Here is a 20050-nt window from a genome sequence, read left to right on the forward strand (position 1 = left end):
GTGACTAAGGTGGAATCAGCCAGAACTTCATTGCAATGTATCACTACTGGTCGGACTTTTAGTTACAATCTTATTTCAAAGACCTCTGAACCGAGACTCCAAAATATTTCATGTTCTATTTTATGGCTTTTTAGGGCTTGCGATACAGTACACAATTCATTTTGTTATGCAAGATGCTTGGTTTTTAAACAATGTTATAAGATTCCACTGACTCAAACTCCTTCTGATTCCCTTTCTTTGTAGATACTCCTAATGTGCCAAATCCCTTACCATTCTCTTTCATTGTCGGGAATTTCAATGGTAGAAACCTCTTCTCATTCACTTAGAATTTAGTGAATTCCAATTGAGCGAACCACTTTTGCACTACCTCCCATTTTACAGAATTCAAATTTAACAATTTCCCATTCAATTCTATTGTAGGAAATTCTACCTTAAGAAGCCCCTTTCCATTCACTTACAATGTAAGAAGTTCCAATGGACCAAACATCTTAGAGTCAGAGAGATACAGCACTGAAACAGGCCCTGCAGCCCACCGAGTCTGTGCTGACCAACAACCACCCATTTATACTAATCCTACATTAATCCCATATTCCCCATCACATCCCCACCATTCTCCTACCACCTACCTACACTAGGAGCAATTTACAATAGCCAATTTACCTATCAACCTGCAAGTCTTTGGCCGTGGGAGGAAACCAGAGCACCCGGCGGAAACCCACGCGGTCACAGGGAGAACTTGCAAACTCCACACAGGCAGTACCCAGAACTGAACCCGGGCCGCTGGAGCTGTGAGTCTGCGGTGCTAACCATTGCACCACTGTGCCGCCCCAATGTTTAAATTAATGGATGATTGGAAATACAGAAAATTACTTCAGGTTAAACCAGGACAAATCAGGCAAGAAGGTGAAAATTCAAAACTGGTTAGAAGCAAATTTTTGGAAAGCACCTTGCTATACTTGGGTACTATATGGCACTTCTGATCCAAACATTTATCCTGAGGTCAATTAAGATCATCCAAGAGCTAGATGTTGCTCAGTTATTCACCATTTCTACTGCCAAATGTTACGCAGATGGTTGCATTTTTGCAATTGGATCACTGTTCGTTTAAATGAATTTTGTGTGCTCTGTTTAGTTTTGGATTACGAGAAGAATGATAGCTGGGCTGTGGAACAATGATTAGGAAATTGTCCATTTTTATTTACATTTTACAAAAACTAAACTAAGCTGAAGGAACATGTCTTGCAAACTAGCATTTTTATAAATCAGAATTGGAGCACATGTTGAAGGGGAAATGTGAGGATGGATTTTTCATTAGGTTTTGGTTTTATTTCCCAGTTTCAAAGTTGATAAGGAAGCTGTGTAAGTTTAAGATTAGATCTCTATTGAGATTTAACCCTGGACCAGTAATTATCAAGCAGTTTTAACCCTGCAAAAGGCAGTATTACATTTTAGGTAAGCATCTGGAGTGTTAAGTATTCACTATTAAATAACAGGAACAGGAAAATCATTAGGCATAGGAAAAGTCCACTGGATCCAACTTTTCTGTCCCGGATTGAATTTAGCTGTGATTCCCCCACAGCCTGCAAATACTACACTGTTGAGGCTCACACATAAATAATGGTCATTTGGGCACCCCAGAATCTCTGCAGAGGGTAAAATTAGCAAGAAAAAGAGAATAATTAATGCTTGTCCCTTTTGGTAATCAACCCCACCAGCCCACCTTCTTACCACCATATCTTGTAGTCCCCAGTGACCACCTCCTCCCTGCTGACTCTCTAGTTATTGCCCTGAGTGCTGGCAGCCCTTCGGTATCTGAACCACTGGCCTTTCATCACATGTGAGCTGGACAATCAGGCTATTCATGGACAGCAACAACACAGCCTGATCCTGTCCTTGCCTGATGTCCATATTAATGCACTTTCCAGCAGGGGTCACTGGATAGCAGTCAGGAGGAGGAATTCTGACTAGTTTTTTTTTGCTTCCATCTGTTGACCAGGGAATTGAGACACATTGTACTGCCTGCTCAGTGCCTGATCCATCCAGGTACTGCATTTACTCACTACTGCATTGGAGGAACCTACAGTACAGAGGGATCTGGGTGTTCTTGTACAGGAAACACAAAAAGTCAACATGCAGGTACAACAGGTAATTAGGAAGGCAAATGGAATTTTGGCCTTTATTACGAGGGGGTTAGAGTTTAAAAATAGGGAAATCTTATTCCAACTGTACACAGGGTGTTGGTGAGGCCACACCTGGAGTACTGCATACAGTTTTGGTCCCTGTATTTAAAGGAGGATATACTAGCATTGGAGGCAGTTCAGAAAAGGTTCACCAAGCTGATTCCTGGGATGAAGGGGTTGTCTTATCAAGGACGGCTAAACAGGTTAGGCCTTTATTCATTGGAGTTTAGAAGAATGAGAGGTGATCTTATTGAAACATATAAGATTCTAAGGGGGCTTGACAGGGTAGACATTGAGAATATGTTTCCACTGGTGGGGGACTCTCGAACTAGGGGACATAGTTACAGAATAAGGGGGCACATATTTAAAACTGAGATGGAAAGGAATTTCTTCTCTCAGAGGGTGGTGAATCTCTGGAATTCTCTACTTCAGAGAGTTGTGAAGGCTAGGTCACTAATTGTATTTAAGAAAGAGGCAGATAGATTTTTGAAATCTCGGGGAGTCGAGGGTTATGCGGAGCAGGCCCGAAACAGGAGTTGAGGCCTGGGACAGATCAGCCATGATCTTATTGAATGGCAGGGCAGCCTCGAGGGGCTGAATGGCCTACTCCTGCTCCTACGTCTTGTGTTCTTGTATTGTGTTCTTGTGTAAATAGCGGTCTGGATTTTACAATGTGAATACCATTTGCATATGGGGGATGGGCGTCCAGCTTCTGCCAGGTGTGTCAGACTGAGGGTGGAGACTTTCTGCAAATGTCCTCAGCAAGAAGGCACCTGCTGAGCTATCTGTTTAAGATTTTTAGTGGTGTTGCTGGGGCTTGTGCATGGTCAGCACCTGAGAGTGCTGGCAGAGGCAGCTGACAATTCTTCTGAAGCTGCACCCGCCAACCTTTGATTACCGAATGCCAGGACCTAACGGGCATTTAATCAGGGAACATGGCAGCGACTGTAAGGAATGGGATTAAATTAAGTATTTCTCTCATTTTAGTCTAATGTTTCTGCACAAGCCCATTTATTGGCACATTTTAGGCCGACTAGATCTGCCTATCTGGAAATGGCAGGAGGTGGCAAAATGGCAGAGTGAATCCCTGAGTAAGCTTCCAACCGTGCCAGCTCCAGATCCACCAGAATACCAGCAGAAAATTAGTCCAGTGTCTTTTCAACAACAGCTTCAAAATGTTAAATTCTGTGAAGTTTGCACTGAAAGGTTCCTCACTCCCTCTACTTAGTCTTACATCCAAGTTCTTTAAAGTTAAAACAGGAAGAAGAGGTTTGAAGGCGAAGCTTTCAGCTGGAAAGAGGAAGATCAAACTGGTCAGACCTACAATGTATTGCAATTCAAATACATGATTTGAACTAAAACAAGAAATGCTGGAATCACTCAGCGGGTCTGGCAGCATCTGTGGAAAGAGAAGCAGTGTTAACGTTTCGGGTCAGTGACCCTTCTTCGGAACTGACAAATATTAGAAAAGTCACAGATTATAAGCAAGTGAGGTGGGGGTGGGGCAAGAGATAACAAAGGAGGTGGTGTAGATTGGACCAGGCCACATAGCTGACCAAAAGGTCACGGAGCAAAGGCAAACAATATGTTAATGGTGTGTTGAAAGACAAAGCATTAGTACAGATTAGGTGTGAATACAGTGAATATTGAACAGCAGCAAGTGCAAACCTGAAAAAAAACCTGAAAAAAACAGTGGGTAAGCAAACTGAACAAACTAAGATGAAATGAAATAAATGCAAAAAAAGATAGTAAAAAATGTAAAAAAGAATGTAAAAAAAAAGAAAAAATAACTAAAAATGAAAGTAAAATGGGGGGCTGTCATGCTCTGAAATTATTGAACTCAATGTTCAGTCCGGCAGGCTGTAGTGTGCCTAATCGGTAGATGAGATGCTGTTCCTCAAGCTTGCGTTGATGTTCACTGGAACACTGCAGCAATCCCAGGACAGAGATGTTTAGTTTAGTTTAGAGATACAGCACTGAAACAGGCCCTTCGGCCCACCGAGTCTGTGCCGACCATCAACCACCCATTTATACTAATCCTACACTAATCCCATATTCCTACCACATCCCCACCTGTCCCTATATTTCCCTACAACCTACCTATACGCGGGACAATTTGTAATGGCCAATTTACCTATCAACCTGCAAGTCTTTTGGCTTGTGGGAGGAAACCGGAGCACCCGGAGGAAACCCACGCAGACACAGGGAGAACTTGCAAACTCCACACAGGCAGTACCCAGAATTGAACCCGGGTCGCTGGAGCTGTGAGGCTGCGGTGCTAACCACTGCGCCACTGTGCTGCCCTAATGTGAGCATGAGAGCAGGGGGAGTGTTGAAATGGCAAGCAACCGGAAGCTCAGGGTCCTGCTTGCGGACATGATTTGAACTGTTCAATTCTTACATTAATTCAAAGAAATTGATTCAATTGTTATTGCGGTCATTGAACATTTGTTTGATTATTTGAGTTGAGGACACAGAGGGATGAGTTGGTCTATAATGAATTGATGAAAGTGACCTTCAATTGACAAAAATGTCAGTCGGAAAAGTGACAATTCAGCACTTGCATTAGCTAGCTATTTTACCTGTGAGTTTCCTTTTAGAGTTATTTACACTTTATTGCAATAATCTAATTCCTGGTGATTTAACTTTTAGATAACAGGGGTAACAGATTTATCAATTCTGAATGTATGAAACTTACTTACAAAACAACAACTTGCATTTATATGGCACCTTTCACATAGAAAAATGTCCCAAAGCACTTCATAGAGGCAATGTGAAAAGGAGATAGGAGGAGGGGTGTAGGCCGTGAGTCCCCTATGGAGTCTCACTTAGGTTCAGTACTGTTACATCCAGAGTACAGCTATGAGTGACTCAACAAATAATGTGTTAAAACAGTAATATTATTGAGTTATTATTGATGAAAATAAGAAAGAAATATAACTATTTAACAAAAAGGATGGAAAAGAGTGTCGAAATTTTTTTTAAAAACCTATAGCACAACTACTATAACCCCAAATTAGTCTGTTCATGACAGCTCCCTAAAATGGTACAGTTACCATCAAGTCTCCAAAGAAGATTGTAGCACAACTTAAAGGCCAGCACGGGTCTGCAAATGAAACCCGACCCGAGCCCAACAGAACTACATCTGACCCTGAGCCCGACCCGGCCCGAGTCCTTTCATTTTTCCTGCGCCCGACCTGAGCCGACCATCAATTAACCTAGTTTCCGTTTTTCACTTTGTTGCTTATCTGCACAAGCTTAAAATAACTGTAACTAAACAACCTTTCAAGTCCAGAAAGTACATCAACATTGGAGCCACTTACCGGATATGGTGATAGAGTGTGTCCGACCCGGCCCGACTTGACCCAAGTCCGAATGCCGAACCCAGAAGTGCGACCCGAACCCGATACATGTCGTCGGGTCTCCTCGAGTTCGGGTCGGGTAGCTATACTGTAGCACAACTGCTGTAACCCCATATTAGTCTGTTCAAGACAACTCCCGAAAATGGTGTCATTCCCCCCTTGCTACATACATCACATAAGTCTCTGGAGAACCTTGCACAGGATGGACTCTCTGGTCAGTCACTCCGTCAATGTCCCTGCCTCTGCAGTCTTCAGTGGTTGACCAGTCCACTCCAGTCGCAGCCCCATACATTGGATTCTGTGCCCCTTTAAGTTCAATTTCTGGCTCCATGCCAACATTCCAAGGCCTCCATCAGACTTTCTCAAAACAAGAGTCTGACAACCAGGAGTCCTTATCAAATTCTTCTCAAAGGCACTACGAGGCTGTTTACACATCCTTTGATGGTGTCTCTCACCTGCCATCAGTTGGGTTATACAATCCATCAATTAAACTCCATCTTCTGACTTCACACCACAGTGGACCATCTCATGTGCAAGGTTATCCATTATCCTGGCTTGTAGTTCAAGGGTCATTGAATACCGTTAAGAACTGACTTCTGTTTAAACAATGGGAAAACAATCATTATTTTCAAGAAGAGAAAAACAGTAGCTTAGACAAAACAACAGCTGTGCCTGGCCTACCCTGACCAGCATGAAAACAAAAGGAAAGAGTTCTTGGGGGAAAAAAATTATGGTTAATAATATTACTACTGATTGCCATTGATTACATAATTGATTAATTACTTGACTTATTCAGAACACAATCACACTGGTAACATTGATTTAACACTTTTAAAAATTCACTACAAGTTTAATACAGGTTTTTAAAATCAAAAACAAAGCAGAAGTAAATTGCAAAAACGTGCAAAAAGTAGTGGCTGCAGGCCTCAGGCCTACAGGGGTGAGGTGAGTTTTAAGAATTGTCTTAAAGGAGGAGAGGGAGTTGAAGGTTCAGAGTGGTAATTCCAGAGTGTAGGACCTAGACAACCCAAAGGGCAGCCAGTGATGGTACATGAGAGGAGAGATGCACAAGAGGCCAGAGTAGAGGAAGAGAGAGTTGAAAGTCATTTGAAGATTTTCATGGTGAGAGCAGTAACATTGAGTAAGATGATGTTACAGTTTTACACACCATGTGAATGTGCTCTGAAAAGAGCAGTCATTTTCTTGAAGTTGGAATTCTTAGAAGGACTGGCAGGCTTTGATGTTTTGGACAGCATACTCTACCCAGTGTCTCAAGAAATAACTGGAGCAGCTAGAAATGGTGGGTTAATATGTGGTGGAGAATGGAAATGTGTAGGGGATCTCACTGCTGATAGGTCATTACATGTTCTTGTTCTTGCTGCTATTGGTTGGCTAATTGTGATCTGTGATGGGTCAGTAAGTGCTATTGTTCTTGTTGATGATTGCTCAGCTATTGTGTCTCATGGAATAGTGAGTTTGTGGGTTTTTTGAGGAATAGAGATTACAGATATAGGGAGGAATGAAGTAGACGCAGCTAAACAGATGGTCTCAGTCTTGATGAGAAAGGAGTCTTGAGTTCCTCCTATCTGTCGATGAAAAAGTGTTCAAGCATTATCAGAATATTAAAAGTAGGACATGCGCTTGCCTGATTGGTTATGGCAGTGAGTAGCTTAGATCAAAAAGGCTCCAGGTTGAATCTGTGCTAAATTACCTGATTTCAGGCAGATTGGAACACCACAATTGGCTTCAACAACTCTGGGTTAGAAAGGGGAAAATTGGCCAGAGTTCCTAATTATGACCGATAGCTAGTGATTCTAGTAGAAACAGAATCAGGCTAAATTGCGAAGATCCCGTAGTCCAATAGCTTGCCCATAGTCACTGTACAGGCTTACACAGTAAAGAATGGCCATTGGAGAAAGGAACCAAAGGGCTCCTGGTTATCAGTATAAAGCAATAAATGATTTTGTCAGTTTTGACAGTAAACAGCAGCTTGTATTTATATAGTGCCTTTAATGTTGTTAAAAAGTCCAAAGGTGCTTCACAGGAGTATGATCAAATAAGATTTGACACCGAGTCACAAAAAAACATGTTAGGACAGGTGACCAAAAGCTTGGTCAAGGAGGCAGGTTTTAATATGCATCTTAAAACGTGAAGAGGCCGAGAGGTTTAGGAAGGGAATTCCAGATCCTGGGGCTTAGGTGGCTGAGGGGAGATGGTGGCATAGTGGTAATGTCACTGGATTAGTAGTCCAGAGGCCCAGGCTAATGTCCAGGGGACATGGGTTCAAATCCCACCACGGCAGCTGGTGGAATTTAAATTCAATTAATTAATAAAAATCTGGAATTGAAAGCTAGTCTCAATAATGGTGCTGTGGAACTATCATCAATTATCGTAAAAACCCATCTTGTTCACTAATGTCCTTTAGGGAAGGAAATCTGCTGTCCTACATGTGACTCCAGACCCATAACAATGTGGTTGACTCTTAACTGCCCTCCGAAATAGCCGAGCAAGCCAGTTGTAACCAACCCCTACAAAAAAGTTGAAAAGGAATAAAACTGAAAGGACCACCTGACATCAACTTAGGCAGGGAAAATGACAACAGCACACTCAGTCCTGCAAAGTCCTCCTTACTAACATTTGGGGGCTTGTGCCAAAATTGAGAGAGCTGTCCCACAGACTAGTCAAGCAACAGCCTGACATAGTCACACAGAATCATACCTGATAGTCAATGTCCTGGAAACCACTATTCCAGGACAGGCCCAGCAGAGGTGGCAGCACAGTGGTATACAGTCGGGAGGGAGTTGCCCAGGGAGGCTTCAACATTGAATCCGGACCCCATAGAGTCTCATGGAATCAGGTCAAACATGGGCAAGGAAACCTCCTGCTGATTACCACCTACTGCTCTCATTCAGCTGATGAATCAGTGCTCCTCCATGCTGAACATCACTTGGGGTGGCAAGAGCACAAAAGGTACTCTGGGTGGGGAACTTCAGTGTCCATCACTAAGCGTGTCTTGGTAATGCCACTGCTGGCCGATTCCTGAAGGACATATCTGCCAGACTGGGCCTGCGGAGGTGGTGAGAGAACCAACGAGGGAAAAACGTACTAGACCTTGTTCTTACTAATCTACCTGTCACAGATGCATCTGTCCATGGCGGTATTGGTAGGTTTGACCACCTCACAGTCCTTGGGAAGACGAAGTTTCACACGGAGCATACCCTCCATTGTGTTGTATGGCACTCCCACTGTGTTAAAGGGATAGATTCAGAACAGATCTGGTAGCTCAAAACTGGGCATCCATGAGCCCTGTGGATCATCAGCAGCAGCAGAATTGTATTCAAACACAATCTCATGGAAACACATCCCAATCTCTGACCTGATCTTCTAGCCATAGTATTTGTATGGCTCGTCCAGTTCAGTTTCTGGTCAATGGTAACCCCCAGGCTGTTGATGGTGGGGGATTCTACTCACCAAGCAACTCACCGAGGCTCTTTCGATGGCACCTTTCAAACCTGCGACCTCTGCCACCTAGAAGGACAAGAGCAGCAGATGCAAGGGAACACCACCATCTGCAAGTTCCCTTCCAAGCCACACACCATCTTGACTTGGAACTATATCGCTGTTCCCTCAGTGTCGCTGGGTAAAAAATGCTGGAACTCCCTTCATTGTGGGTGTACCCACACCAGGTGGACTGCAGCGGTTCAAAAAGGCTGCTCACCACAACCTTCTCAAGGGTAATTTGGGATGGGCAACAAATGCTGCCTTTGCCAGTGATGCCCTCATCCCATGAAAGAATATAAAAAAAAGCTGAAGGCACGGCTGCCAGTTGGTGGCTCGTCATAAACTTGGGGATGCTGAAGAGGCCAGAATTGGAAAAACGCAGATATCTTGGAGGGTTTTAGGGCTGGAGGAGGTTACAGAGAGAGGGAGGAGTAAGACCATGGTGGGATTTGAAAATAAGGATGAGATTTTATCTCCTCCTCCTTACCCAACCATTAATGTCATGGAGCCTTTCTTTCCCGACCACCTTTAGGGGGTGCTCTCCCTGTTGCAGAGGATGAGGTAGAGGCAGCCTGCTCCCTTGTCTTTGCCTCTGGCTGAAATACCTGTGGCTTCCTTCTTCATCTTGGAGATGTCTGTGAGGGCTACCATTCCTGCATCATTGCAGGGCAGCCTCAGTCACAGGACCTTATGGCACAGACGGTTCCTGAGTCAGAGGCGGCGAGGGACCGACGGGTGACGCTAGTGCTCCCTGAGGGGTGGTTCCTTCATAGAAACACAGAAACATAGAAAATAGGAGCAGGAGTAGGCCATTCGGCCTTGCTCCTTCATTCAAAAAAGATCATGGTTGATCGTCTAATTCAGTACCCTGTTCCCGCTTTCTCCCCATGTCCCTTGATCCCTTTGACATTAAGAAATATATCTATCTCCTTCTTGAATATATTTAATGGTTTGGCCTCCACTGCCCTCTGCGGTAGAGAATTCCACAGGTTCACCACCCTCTGGGTGAAGAAATTTCTCCTCACCTCAGTTCTAAATGGCATACCCCGTATCCTGAGACTGTGACCCCTGGTTCTGGACTCCCCAGCCATCGGGAACATCCTCCCTGCATCTAGCCTGTCTAGTCCTGTTAGAATTTTATAGGTTTCGATGAGATCCCCTCTCATTCTTCTAAACTCGAGTGAATATAGGCCTAGTCAACCCAATCTCTCCTCATAAGTCAATCCTGCCATCCCAGGAATCAACCTAGTAAATATTCTTTGCACTCCCTCCATGGCAAGAACATCCTTCCTCAGATAAGGAGACCAAAACTGCACATAATACTCCAGATTTGGTCTCACCAAGGCTCTGTATAACTGCAGTAAGACATTCTTGCTCCTGTACTCAAATCCTCTTGCAATGAAGGCCAACATACCATTCGCCTTCCTAACTGCTTGCTGCACCTGAATGCTTACTTTCAGCAACTGGTGTACAAGGCCACCCAAGTCTCGTTGCACCTTTCCCAATCTATCACCATTCAGATAGTAATCTGCCTTTCTGTTTTTACAACCAAAGTGAATAACCTCACATTTATCCACGTTATACTGCATCTGCCATGCATTTGCCCACTCACCCAACTTGTCTAAATCACATTGGAGCCTCTTTGCATCCTCCTCATAGCTCACATTCCCCCCCAGCTTTGTGTCGTCTGCAAACTTGGAAATGTTACATTTAGTTCCCTCACCCAAGTCATTAATATATGTTGTGAATAGTTTTGGCCCAAGCACTGATCCCTGCGGTACCCCACTAGTCACTGCCTGCCACCCGGAAAAAGACCCGTTTATTCCTATTCTCTGTTTCTTGTCTGTCAACCAATTCTCAATCCATGCCAGTCTATTACCCCCAATCCCATGTGCTTTAATTTTGCACACTAACCTCTTATGTGGGACCTTATCAAAAGCCTTCTGAAAATCCAAATACACCACACCCACTGGTTCTCCCTTATCTATTCTACTAGTTACATCCTCAAAAAACTCCAGTAGATTTGTTAAGCATGATTTCCCTTTTGTAAACCTGTGCTGACTTTGTCCAATCCCGTTTATGCTTTCCAGGTGTTCTGTTAACACATCCTTTATAATAGACTCCAGCATTTTTTCCACTACTGATGTAAGGCTAACTGGTCTGTAATTCCCTGTTTTCTCTCTCTCCTTTTTTAAATAGTGGGGTTACATTTGCTACTCTCCAATCTGTAGGAGCTGCTCCAGAGTCTATAGAATTTTGGACCGACGGGTGGCGCTGGTGCCCCTGAGGGGTGGTTCTTTCATCTTCCACTTCGGCTGCCTCAGCCCTTTCCTGGCACCCTTAGATGCTGGATGAGACCACCAACTAGGACGCAACTGTTATCCACGCCGAGCATCTCAGTGCATTCAGTGATGCTGAATGATCAATACAGAGAGTCTGATTCTTTCTTGTGGGCGGCACAGTGGTGCAGTGGTTAGCACCGCAGCCTCACAGCTCCAGCAACCCGGGTTCAATTCTGGGTACTGCCTGTGTGGAGTTTGCAAGTTCTCCCTGTGTCTGCGTGGGTTTTCTCCGGGTGCTCCGGTTTCCTCCCACATGCCAAAGACTTGCTGGTTGATAGGTTAATTGGCCATTATAAATTGCCCCTAGTATAGGTAGGTGGTAGGGAAATATAGGGACAGGTGAGGATGTGGTAGGAATATGGGATTAGTGTAGGATTAGTGTAAATGGGTGGTTGATGGTCGGCACAGACTCAGTGGGCCGAAGGGCCAGTGCTGGCTCTGGTAGCTCTCCTCCTGCCGAGGAGGACTGTAACTTTTGTCCTTCAGCACTGCTCCCTCCCTCAGCTAATGGCTCTGTGGTAATAGCATGAAGGTGGTTATTAGAATTCGGCCTACTCCTTGTGTGCCCCAGGACAACCAACTCCAGAGCAGATATTGTTTGAAGAGCCAAAGTGCATTGAGTAGAAGTCTCTTCTGTGTCCTTCACCCCAAGATAGAACTATCAAATGACCCTTTTGATCTCAACCTTCCATCTCCCCATCGCCCACAGACTGGCGTATTGGCACCCTAGCATATCCACGCCACCTCCTCCATTGGCATAAGACTATGCAGCTTGGGAACACCACCACCTGCTCTGGCCATCTCGCTGGCATTGTGGGCTCTTTTTTCTGCAGGATGAGGAGAGAAAGATTTATGATTGGATGACTTCCTGCACTTGTTCCAGCATGACATTCACATGAACTAACGCGCTCCTCAGTGATGCCCCCTTCTGAATATCGCCCATATGTGAGGGTGGCCGCTGTCTCAGTGATCCAACTGGCCACTTGATCTGACAATGTTAGGGAGACCCATGGACATTCTGTGAGTCCAGTTCACCTGCATTCTGCTGCATTCAGAGCTGTTTATCTGTCACTTGGGTGCCGCTTGCCACTAACCTTTCCAGACTTTGAGGTCATTGAATCTCTTGCAGCATTGCACCCACATGCTTTGGGTCACTCCCCTGTTGCTGATCTCACTCACCACCTCCATCCATGTCTTCTTGTTTCCTTCAGCAGTTTCCTTCGCCCAGATGTTGGGAAGAAGATGTCTCTCCTGACGCTGACAGAATCTGTTAATGCCTCGAGGGAGACGTTTGAGAATTGCGGGGCTGCCTGTGGACGCCTGCTTGTTCCATCACTTTTCATGGAACTCCTCTCGTGCTCTATTTTTTCAGCGTGGAGCAAGCCCTGCTATGGCTGCCACTCACCTTTTCAAAGGGCCCTCCTGCACCAAGTCCGCGGATCAGGGTCGGGACACGGACATGATCTGTGCATTGGGTTCCCGACCCTGGAATGAAAATTCAAGCAGTGCCGTAATTGACTGAGATTTCTGTTTATTGTATTTATTATTATATTATTATATCATAATGGCTTTTGTGCAAACTCTTTCCGTTGTACTGCTTTGCGGCAGAGTGGCGCAGTGGTTAGCACCACAGCCTCACAGCTCCAGCGACCCGGGTTCAATTCTGGGTACTGCCTGTGTGGAGTTTGCAAGTTCTCCCTGTGACCGTGTGGGTTTCCACCGGGTGCTCCGCTTTCCTCCCACAGCCAAAGACTTGCAGGTTGATAGGTAAATGGGCCATTATAAATTGTCCCTAGTATAGGTAGGGGAATTGAGGAAAGGTGGGGACGTGAGAGGGTAATGGGATTAATGTAGGATTAGTTTAAATGGATGGTTGATGGTCGGCACAGACTCAGTGGGCCGAAGGGCCTGTTTCAGTGCTGTATCTCTAAATAAATAAAATAAAATAATTAAAATCTTTGTGAAGCAGTGGCATCTGCAATGAATTGAGGACTCACTACTATTCAAAATAGTTGACACACAATATGTATGCTGTTCATACCAACATCCCCTCAGCAGTGGGTTCACCATTCATGCCATTCTCCAAAACATTCCACCTAGTCGACTATTTTTTTCAGAAAACATGAAATGGAGCCATAGAAGTTTATACCGCAGAAGGAGACCCATTTAGTCCATTGTATTTTCTGTCTGCTGGAATAGACTGAAACTAATTCATTGCCCTGCTCTCTCCTCAAGGCCCTGAACCTTCCTCTGCTTCAAATTTTTATCCACTCTTTTTTTAATATAGTCTTTGCCTCTATTATTCTCTATTGCAAAACATTCCTTGCTTTGAGGACTTTCTGCATAAAGAAACTACTTTGAATTGTCTCCTTAATCTTATAGTAACAATTTAAAATTGATGACCCCATTTACTGCCCAACCAAAGGAAGCCATGGCTCAGTGTTAGTACTATTGCCTTTGAGTCAGAAGGTTCTGGGTTTATGTCTTTATTGCAGAGGGTTATGGTACAAAATCTAGGCTGATACTTTAGTGCAGTATAGAGGAAATGCTGCATTATTGAGGTCTTTTGGATGAATGGGACAGGACTGGGCCCTGTCTGCCATCTCAGGTGAGTATAAAATATACCCTGACACTATTAGAAGAAGAGTAGGGGTGTCCTGGCCAATATTTATCGCTCAACCAACATCACTGAAACTGATTATCTAGTTAATATCGGATTACTCTTTGTGGGAGCTTTCTGAGTGCAAATTGGCTGCTGCATTTCCTACCCTACAACAGTGACTACCGATGTTCTCTGTAAGCTGCGCAGCCATCCAGTAATGCAGCAACCTGAAAGTCCCTGTACAGGCCACACACAAGTCAGCCCCTTTAAGTTACCATGTGTGCTCGGCTGTGACGCACAAAAATATTTAAAGGGGCTGTACACTTATATTAGCCACCTGTGCATTCTAAAAAAGAATTTGAGGGTATGTTAGTGATTATACTTCAAAAGTACTTCATTGGCTGTGTAGCACTTTGGGATGTGAAAGATGCTATATAAATGCAGGTTTTTCTTTCTTTTTTGTTCTTGCTTTCTTTCCCCTTCTTTCCTTACCTTTTCACATTAACAAGATGATATAATTTTAAAAATGTTTCTTAGCCTTCACTGTTCTAGTGGAAATAATCTCAGTATGCCAAGTCTCTGCTTCTAAATGTATTTTTCCATCCCAGGTATTATTATCCTGCTGTATGTACATTCTAGAATGTAAACTGTGGCTTTAAAGTCCTTTGTATATTGGGACACCGAAAACCTGTACTAAAAGCCCAACCAATATTTCATACAAATTTATCTTAATTACTTTTGTATTGCTGAAAAAAGAGACATGCTATCGAAGCTTTTCATCTTGCACTCATCAGGACAGACACAAGAATGCCAAATTTCAAAGGGAGTAACAATTTATACTGCAGAGAAAAGGGTGCTGATGGTTGGTTCTCTTATACAAAACAAAGGCAAATGGAACAGATATATTTATCACAGAGCATGGAATAGAGTGTGTGTTTAAATTGTTCAATTTCTCCCAAAGACTCACTGAAAAAGTCCATTTATATGGTGAAGTATTGGGCCATTTAGAAACATTAACATTCTCCCCAGAAATATATGTTTGACCTTGTTATAGTTAAGTGAGCAGAGAACCATGCTCATATAATGGATTAGCCAAAGAACAGTTTGCAAAGAAAGAGCCAACTATTTAGTTCAGCTTGTCTTTGAGCTGTTTTTACAGCTGGGCTGTTAGTATGTAATGGATATGGATTTTTAATGAGCTCTAAAAAAATCAACAGTTATCCAAGATACTCGATACGATGCGCATAATCTGTTGCTGATGGACCTTTGTAATAATGCAGAGCTGAAGAGATGCTGTTCCTCCCCTTAACCCCACAGTGATATACATGATGCAAATATGACACAGCATTGTCGCAGAATCCGATACTGGCAACAATGTTTTTCAACTGACCTGGTTTGAGGCAGATCAGTTTCTTTTCTAGATCTATTGTTGAACGGCAACTCCATCTTGAAGCAACTTAATGCTTGCACGATTTGTGGATCAGTAAAAAGAGCTGATTAGTGCTTCTGTAATTTAATTTTCTGCTACTCACCATTTTGCAGGTTGTAAGTACTGAATAATAAGCTGTTGATGTACACTTAAGTGTATTCTAGAATGTTCAACGTACATTTAACATCTGGTAATCTATTCTGCTAAAGTATATTTGTGAACAACAAACAGGCCTCCATTCAGCATTTTCTTTGCTTAATTTTCTGTGTTAGATTTTTAGAGATGTAGACATTGTTAGATTTGTAGAGATATTAATTTGTGCCAATATTGTACCTCCCACATACTTAGGATGTCCCAAAGTGTTTCTAGTCGATTAATCACTTTTGAAATCAATATTAGCTAGCATATTTTGCAGACGAACACAGTAGTTATTCCCAAGGATCTATTCTATTTCTCATATGCATGCTGCCATGAAGCAACATTATCGAAGACACATCAGTTTCCATATATATATTGCCGATACGCAGTTTTACCTCATCATCTCTCTCAACCTGTCCACTGTCTCTGTGTTGTTGGATAACTTGTCCAATATCCAGCCTTGGATGAGCTAAATTTCCTTCAATTAAACATTGAAAGGACCAAAACCATTTGTGGCCCCTGCCACAAACTCTGTTCCACTGTTACCTTCCCCCTCATCCTTATGTTCAAATCCCTCCGTGACTACACCCCTGCCCTTTCCCTGGAATGCCTTCCAGTCCTTTCCCTGGAAGAGCTCTGTGTTTCTCCAAACTCTTGTGCATCCTGCATTCCTTTTTAACCCACCATAGGTTGCTGTGTCTTCAGCCTTCTAGAGCCTAAGCTCCGGAATTCTTCCCCCACCCCCTACAACCTCTCTGCCTCTCCACCTCTCTCTCCCCCTTTAAGATGCTGCTTAAAACCCTCTTCTTTGACTGAGTGTTTGGTCACATATCCTAACATTTCCTTCCTTGTTCCTGTGCCCGTTTTTGGCTGATTCCACTCCCATGAAGTGCCTTGGGACGTTTCACTATGTTAAAAGTTCTGTATAAAACGAAGTAGTTGTTAAATTTGTGAGATCCCATGAACAGAACACATGATATATAACCAGTGAATTTGTTTTTGGTGGTGTTCGTTGAGATATAGATTTTGACTATGACGCCCGACTTTTAAAGGGGACTTCTGTAATGGAATGATTTGTCACCATACCCCGCCCCCCCCACAGTTTAATCCTGGGAAACAAGTGTTTGGTTGTACTGTTGCCAGGGTAATAGCATGGTATCTTGGGATATGGGATGAATTTTCTCAAATTCCTGACACATCGATATATATTGTAGTGAATTTAGTAACACATTCTACTGACTGAGTTTGCAATTACCAGTAGTAGTTATAACTGGTATGGAGCTAATCTCTTTACAAACCTATGGATATATTTTCTTCCAGCAACTAATATGAGCAAAAAGGCTGGTGCAGGTTTAAAGTGAGATTTGAACATGTGTAAGTCATTGCTGACAGTGTGGCATGTTTCATTATTCCCAGCTGATAAACAGGAACCTCAAATTATCAATTTAGCTTCTCCAACTGCTCAGTGAGTGAAGGAATTCCCAGTGCAGTCCTGATTCACACAGGCCAGGAAGATCCTAAATTTGATTCCCAGTCTGTGTTCAGTTGGCTGATCTCAGCCAGGGCACAGAAAGGGCACTATAGTTTGTTTCAGTCCCCCTGAGTTAAGAATGAGGCAATTAACCAGAGTTCCTGTCCTTATCATTGTATGATATCAGTGCCTCCTGCTGGATACTTTGTGCGTATGGATGTTTGCTGTGGACAAGGTCGGGCTTGGCAGTGATGCCTTCCAGTGGCATAGTCTGCTGACACTCACTAAATAGTGCTTGAAAAGTTGTCAGTTAGATTTGACCAGAGAATGCCCAGTGGTTGTGGAACTGCCTTCAGGATAAGAGAAGTTGGAAGGAAAACGAAAGAACTCAGCAAACTTTGCAACTCAGCTGATTTTAGTTACGTTATGGATCTGAAATTGGCTGAGTGACAGGAAACAGACAGTAGTGGTTAATGGGCATTGTTTGGACTGGATGAAGGTTTGTAGTGGAGTTCCCCAGGGGTCGGTGTTAGGACCCTTGCTCTTCCTGAGATATATTAATGACCTTGGTATACAGGGCACTATTTCAAAATTTGTGGAGCATTGTAAACTGTGAGGAGGATCGTATAGAACTTCACAAGGTCATAGACAGGTTGGTGGAATGGGCAGACAAGTGGCAGATGAAATTTAGTGCAGAGAAGTGTGAAGGGATTCATTTTGGTAGGAAGAACGTGGAGAGAGAATATAAAATAAAGGATACAATTCTAAAGGAGGTGCAGGTGCAGAGGGACCTGCATAAATCATTGAAGGTGGCAGGACAGATTGAGAGCGCGGTTAATAAAGCATAGGCTTTATTAATAGGGACATAGAGTACAAAAGCAAGGAAGTTATGTTAAACTTGTATAAAACACTGGTTCGGCCTCAACTGGAATACTGCATCCATTTCTGGGTGCCACACTTTAGGAAAGATGTGAAGGCGTTAGAGAGAGAGCAGAAAAGATACATGAGAATGGTTTTAGGGATGAGGAGAAGTTGTGACTGTTTTCCTTGGAGAAAAGAAAGTTAAGAGGAGATTTGATATAGGTGTTCAGACTCATGAGGGGTCAGGACAGAGTAGATAGGGAAAAACTGTTCCCATCGGTAGAAGGATTGAGAACAAGCAGGCACAAATTTAAGGTAATTTGCAAAAGAAGCAATAATGACATGAAGAAAAACCTCTTCAGTGGTTAGGATCCAGATGGATTGCCTAAGAGTGTGGTGGAGGTAGGTTCAATCGAGGCATTCAAAAGGGAGTTGAATTATTATCTGAAAAGGGAGAGTGTGCAAGGCTATGGGGAGAAGACGGGGGAGTTGGTTAGCATCTTTCCATCTACAAAAGATGATGGACATGCAGCGAACAATCCATTTAGGTGGGGTGTCTTCTCTTGATGCACCTTTGCTGATGGTTGTGAAGGACTATCCTTGAGAGGCAGGTTCTGCCACAAGTGCTGCACGTGAAACTGCCAAGTGATGCTGTGAGTTGTTGTTTTCGATGTTGGCGCCTGTTGCCAAGCAGCTGTAGCAACTGGTCATCGTTGTAGTGCACACCAGTCCACAGGATGTGTCGCCATTTTCCTCTTTCGCCAGCTAGTGACTCCCAGGTGCGATAGTCAACATTTAGGGCCTTCATGTCACACTTGCAAGCATCCTTGAAGCAGGGCTTTGGGCGCCCCACTGGTCATCTGGCCCCGACTACCTCACCATACAGAAGGTCCTTGGGTACACGACCATCTTCCATCCTGCAGGCATATCCGATCCACCAAAGGCTGGGGAGTGGCACTAGGTAAATTGCTCCTTCGGAGAGCCAGCACAGACATGATGGGCCAAATGGCCCCCTTCTGTGCTGTAACAATTCTGTGATTCTTCATTCAGCCTGGAATTGGCTTATCTTTACAACCATGTAACCTGGGGTGGGGTGGGGGTGCTGAGTGGTGGTTGCATGCCTTCTTCCAACCCTGTATGTTGTGAGCTGAGCTCTGGGATCCGAAAAACCCTTTAGCTTTTGTAGGGTGAATTTCACAATTCACAGCATGTCACTGGGTCAACAACTGCACAGAAACATAGAGTTTCACATTCAGGCCACTGGCGAGAGGAAGATCAGATGGATTGCATCGTGTTTACCCAATTTGAATTGTGCTAATTCAATTTAGTTCATTTCCCAGAACATGCCATCTTTCTGACCAAAAGACAATGAATGGTGCTAGGAAGCTTTTGAAAGAAGAAATTAAAGTTAAAACATTGCTGATAAACTAGATTCATACAATTTTTCCAATCTGTTGACTAAAGGAGTTCTATCTAAAGTGGTGTTGATTATCTTCTTCTGGAACTCAAACCAAAAATGTTGTGTTGCGCTGACTTTGTGTAATGCTATAGCTTAAACAGTTTTTATGCCAGACATTTTTGGTTTACATGTCCCAGACTATTCAATGGGCTGAATGGCCTCCTTCTGTGCTGTAATGACTCTATTCATGATGTTGAGTCATAACCCCCTGTGCCCTAGATAGATTGTTTTCACTTGCCCAGATGTGTACCTAAATATTTCAGCTATTGGCTGTATTCTCTGCCGTTACATAGAATTACGTAGAATATACTGTACAGAGGTAGACCGTTCAGCCCAGCCAGGTCTGTTCTATATACTCCATACATGTTCCTCCCATTCTATCTACCTCATCTCTCCTTGTCTTCAGAAGATGGTGGGCCATCACAAGACAAAACTTTGACAGACTTTAACTGCCAAACTAATTTATTAAACAATAATGGAACAGGTGAATAATAAAAGTAATATAATATATATTTTACAGTAGTTAATAAGCTTGTTAAAGTGAGTGGAAACTGATAAACAGTTTGTGATTATTATGCTAAATGAAGATATAAACATGATATGTTTATGTCGATTTCTTTCTTACTGTCTCAGAAAACCAGATGGAATGACCATGTTTCATTGCAGGCTTCAGACAGATTCTGATTTGAACAAGACAGGCTGATA

At 43.4% G+C, this 20050-nt stretch overlaps 1 protein-coding gene across 18 annotated transcripts in view; it reads left to right on the top strand.

Moving 5' to 3' along the window:
* st3gal2 (ST3 beta-galactoside alpha-2,3-sialyltransferase 2) overlaps positions 1-20050 on the top strand; it is a 448231-nt gene that overhangs the window by 167004 nt on the left and 261177 nt on the right. Inside the window, exon 1 of one of the 18 annotated variants that reach the window (XM_068049798.1) lies at positions 2095-2145. The exons of the other annotated variants lie outside the window; for them this stretch is intronic. The gene's annotated coding sequence lies outside the window, so the exon portion shown is untranslated. Of the gene's footprint in view, positions 1-2094; positions 2146-20050 lie in introns of those variants that run through there. 18 annotated transcript variants of the gene reach the window in all.

The sequence above is a fragment of the Heterodontus francisci genome, chromosome 17 (genome assembly GCF_036365525.1).
Source record: "Heterodontus francisci isolate sHetFra1 chromosome 17, sHetFra1.hap1, whole genome shotgun sequence".
NCBI lineage: Eukaryota > Metazoa > Chordata > Chondrichthyes > Heterodontiformes > Heterodontidae > Heterodontus > Heterodontus francisci.